A 5,000-nucleotide genomic window follows, 5' to 3' on the forward strand; every position below is an offset into this window, starting at 1 on the left:
TCCGGTGTGCGGTGGGCCGCACTTCTCCCCTAGTAGGACGTCGCGACCCGCTGGGTGCCGGCCTACGGCCCGGGTGCGCAGCCTGTCCTTCCGCGGGCCTCGGTTCGCGTCTGTTGGGCAGAGCCCCGGTGTCCTGGCTGGCTGCCCGGCGGTATATCTGGAGGAGTCGATTCGCCCCTTTGGGCGCTCGGGCTCCCGGCAAGCGCGCGCGGTTCTTCCCGGATGACGGACCTACCTGGCCCGGCCCCGGACCCGCGCCGCTGTTGGCTCGGGATGCTCTCGGGCGGAATAATCGCTCCCGTCAGCGGCGCTTCAGCTTTGGACAATTTCACGACCCGTCTTGAAACACGGACCAAGGAGTCTAACATGTGCGCGAGTCATTGGGCTGTACGAAACCTAAAGGCGTAATGAAAGTGAAGGTCTCGCCTTGCGCGGGCCGAGGGAGGATGGGGCTTCCCCGCCCTTCACGGGGCGGCGGCCTCCGCACTCCCGGGGCGTCTCGTCCTCATTGCGAGGTGAGGCGCACCTAGAGCGTACACGTTGGGACCCGAAAGATGGTGAACTATGCCTGGCCAGGACGAAGTCAGGGGAAACCCTGATGGAGGTCCGTAGCGATTCTGACGTGCAAATCGATCGTCGGAGCTGGGTATAGGGGCGAAAGACTAATCGAACCATCTAGTAGCTGGTTCCCTCCGAAGTTTCCCTCAGGATAGCTGGTGCTCGTACGAGTCTCATCCGGTAAAGCGAATGATTAGAGGCCTTGGGGCCGAAACGACCTCAACCTATTCTCAAACTTTAAATGGGTGAGATCTCCGGCTTGCTTGATATGCTGAAGCCGCGAGCAAACGACTCGGATCGGAGTGCCAAGTGGGCCACTTTTGGTAAGCAGAACTGGCGCTGTGGGATGAACCAAACGCCGAGTTAAGGCGCCCGAATCGACGCTCATGGGAAACCATGAAAGGCGTTGGTTGCTTAAGACAGCAGGACGGTGGCCATGGAAGTCGGAATCCGCTAAGGAGTGTGTAACAACTCACCTGCCGAAGCAACTAGCCCTGAAAATGGATGGCGCTGAAGCGTCGTGCCTATACTCGGCCGTCAGTCTGGCAGTCATGGCCGGTCCTTGCGGCCGGCCGCGAAGCCCTGACGAGTAGGAGGGTCGCGGCGGTGGGCGCAGAAGGGTCTGGGCGTGAGCCTGCCTGGAGCCGCCGTCGGTGCAGATCTTGGTGGTAGTAGCAAATACTCCAGCGAGGCCCTGGAGGGCTGACGCGGAGAAGGGTTTCGTGTGAACAGCCGTTGCACACGAGTCAGTCGATCCTAAGCCCTAGGAGAAATCCGATGTTGATGGGGGCCGTCATAGCATGATGCGCTTTGTGCTGGCCCCCGTTGGGCGAAAGGGAATCCGGTTCCTATTCCGGAACCCGGCAGCGGAACCGATACAAGTCGGGCCCCTCTTTTAGAGATGCTCGTCGGGGTAACCCAAAAGGACCCGGAGACGCCGTCGGGAGATCGGGGAAGAGTTTTCTTTTCTGCATGAGCGTTCGAGTTCCCTGGAATCCTCTAGCAGGGAGATAGGGTTTGGAACGCGAAGAGCACCGCAGTTGCGGCGGTGTCCCGATCTTCCCCTCGGACCTTGAAAATCCGGGAGAGGGCCACGTGGAGGTGTCGCGCCGGTTCGTACCCATATCCGCAGCAGGTCTCCAAGGTGAAGAGCCTCTAGTCGATAGAATAATGTAGGTAAGGGAAGTCGGCAAATTGGATCCGTAACTTCGGGATAAGGATTGGCTCTGAGGATCGGGGCGTGTCGGGCTTGGTCGGGAAGTGGGTCAGCGCTAACGTGCCGGGCCTGGGCGAGGTGAGTGCCGTAGGGGTGCCGGTAAGTGCGGGCGTTTAGCGCGGGCGTGGTCTGCTCTCGCCGTTGGTCGGCCTCGTGCTGGTCGGCGGTGCAGGATGCGCGCGCCTGCGCGGCGTTCGCGCCCCGGTGCTTCAACCTGCGTGCAGGATCCGAGCTCGGTCCCGTGCCTTGGCCTCCCACGGATCTTCCTTGCTGCGAGGCCGCGTCCGCCTTAGCGTGCTCCTCCGGGGGCGCGCGGGTGCGCGGATTCTCTTCGGCCGCCATTCAACGATCAACTCAGAACTGGCACGGACTGGGGGAATCCGACTGTCTAATTAAAACAAAGCATTGCGATGGCCCTAGCGGGTGTTGACGCAATGTGATTTCTGCCCAGTGCTCTGAATGTCAACGTGAAGAAATTCAAGCAAGCGCGGGTAAACGGCGGGAGTAACTATGACTCTCATAGTTACTGGGCAAGTGAAGCGCAATACATGGGCCATGCCCTCTTAGCCTCTCCTTGCCTGCGGCTTCCCCCCTTCCCGTGGGCCCGCCGATACGCCAGTCCTTGATAGGACTGGTAAGCAGAGTGGAAGTCCGCACTTGGGGCTTTGGGGGGTTACCAGCCCTCCATCGCAAAACCCTTAATGTTGGGACAACAAGAGAAGAAAACACGGGTACCGGGCCTTCCGCTGAAGGACCCGGCCCAACAGTCCCGACTGCTAGCCTGCCAACCCTCCCTGAAGTAGAGCAGGCCGTGGAGCCATGGTTCCACTGCAGCATTTGCAGCCGTGCCTTCCGCAGCAAGATCGGGCTCGGACAACACCGCCGCCGCGCCCATCCGGAAGCGGCAAATGCGGAGATTATAACCGATAGGAAGAGAGCTCGGTGGGCGGAAGAAGAAATGCGGGAGCTCGCCCTGGCGGAGGCTAGGCTTCTCTGTGCCAGTGACTCCAGAGTCCTCTTTGCAAACCAGGAGCTTCTACCCCTGTTTCCGCACCGTACCCTGGATGCCATCAAGTGCAGGAGGAGGACGGTGGCACACAGGACGATGGTGCGGGAATACGTAGAGGAGCTGAGGCGGGAACAACAGACGCAGCATGGTCTGCGCCATTCACCCGTCCCGGAGTCGCTGCCGGAGGGGCCACCCTCTCCGCCGGAGCTTGAGCGCCCGCCACAAACATCTGTAGTCGACGAAGCTATATGGAGGCACCTCGCCGGCCTGCCGCGGTCGGCCGCGCGCTTCTCGGCCCTGGACGACCTTGCGTGTTTGGGGCCGGGTACGCCGTTGGCAGTGGTCGCGGCTGGGCTGCCTGAGGCCCTCCGTGCTGTCGGCTCTGAGGAAGCAGGAGCAAGGAAGAGCAAGACGTTGCGCCCGCCATCCAAGCAGCGGTCTGGTGGTGGCCCTCCGCTCTCCAAGCGGAAGCGCCGCCGGTGGGAATATGCCAGATGTCAGGATGCCTTCAGGAAGAATCGCGCGCGCTGCGTGCGTGGTCTCCTGGATGGCACCCTGCTCCAGCCGCCGTCGAACATCCCTGGGCTGGTGGACTTCTGGCGCAGCCTCTTCACGACAGAGCCACCTTCCAACGCTGGCTCCATTCCCGACCGGCTTCTCCCGCGCTCGGAGTCTGTTGACTTTGAGCGCCTATGGAGGCCGATCACTGCAGAAGAGGTTGCGGCCGCCCTGCCGCCCAGAGGCTCCGTTGCCGGCCCTGACGGCCTCTCGCCGGTGCAGCTGCGCCGCCTTCCAGCGGAGGTCACCACCAAACTCCTAAACCTTTTCCTGCTTACCCGCAAGCTCCCCCCTTCCCTCCTCCGAGCCAGGACCTCTTTGCTGCCTAAGACAGCCGCCCCAGCATCCCCCGCTGACTTTCGGCCCATCACCGTCTGCTCGGTGCTAGCCCGAACCTTCCATAAGGTTCTGGCGACTCGCCTTATGCAGATGTGTGCTGTGGACGAACGTCAGCGGGCTTTCATCCCAAGGGATGGGATGCTGGAGAACACTTTCCTACTCGACCGGATACTCGTCGGCGCCGTCCGCCGCTGTCGTTCTGTGTTCATGGCATCCCTCGATGTGTCCAAGGCGTTCGATTCGTTGGACCATGCGGCTTTGCGTCCTGTGCTTAAAGCCCATGGTCTGCCGGACGAATTCATTGACTACGTCGAGGGCTGCTATGCGGACAGCACGACGGTAATTGCGGGGGGTGGCGACGAGTCCCCGGCCGTGCGGCCAGCAAGAGGTGTTCGGCAAGGAGATCCTCTGTCCCCTCTCCTGTTCAATTTCGCTGTTGATTATGTTCTAGATCAGCTGCCCTCACACGTAGGTGTCAAGGTGTTGGGCCGCCAGACGAACGCGGCGGCCTTCGCGGATGACATCCTGCTCTTCGCCTCCACGAGGGGGGGCCTGCAGTCCCTTATCAACGCAGCAGTAGCAGCCCTCGACCAGCTGGGGCTGCGTGTTAACCCGCGGAAGTGTCTCACCCTCGCACTCGTGGCGTCCGGCCGCGAGAAGAAAGTGAAAGTGGATGCGAGCGTCACCTTCACGGCCGGCGAAACCACCATGCCGGCGTTGGGAGTGGGTGAGACCTTCCGCTACCTGGGACTGCAGTTCTCCTCCTCTGGGCGGTGTCTCTTCCATCCGAGGCACCACATCGAGGAGCAGCTGTCGATCATCACGCGGGCGCCGCTGAAGCCGCAGCAGCGGCTCTTTGCACTTCGTGAGGTCCTTCTCCCGGGCCTGTATCATGGCCTAGCACTGAGTCGCACCCGCATCGGTGCGCTCAAGGCCATGGACAACTGTGTTCGAGCCGCCGTGAGGAGATGGTTCCGCCTCCCAGCCGACACCCCCTTGGGCTACTTTCACGCTCCAATTGCCCATGGGGGCCTTGGGATTCCATCAGCCCGCTGGATAGGGCCAACCCTGAGGCGGGGCAGGCTCCTCACCCTGTTGCAGCTCGAGACCACCACCACCGACGCAGACCTGGGGGAGGCACGACACGAAGTGGCGGCGCTTGAACGACACCTCACGTGGGAGGGCCATCTGCTGCCAACGGCTGCAAAAGTTGGTGAGATGTGGGCGGCGCGCCTGCATATTTCCTTCGACGGGGCAGCTCTCTCGTCGTCAGCCAGGACATCAGGCCAACATAGCTGGGTCGAGGACACCAGTCGCTTC

The 5,000-nt window shown here is 61.9% G+C and overlaps 1 pseudogene; it reads left to right on the forward strand.

Moving 5' to 3' along the window:
- Positions 1 to 5,000, forward strand: part of LOC124771720 — a 7,809-nt pseudogene that overhangs the window by 586 nt on the left and 2,223 nt on the right.

This window comes from Schistocerca piceifrons, unplaced genomic scaffold (genome assembly GCF_021461385.2).
Source record: "Schistocerca piceifrons isolate TAMUIC-IGC-003096 unplaced genomic scaffold, iqSchPice1.1 HiC_scaffold_936, whole genome shotgun sequence".
Lineage (NCBI taxonomy): Eukaryota > Metazoa > Arthropoda > Insecta > Orthoptera > Acrididae > Schistocerca > Schistocerca piceifrons.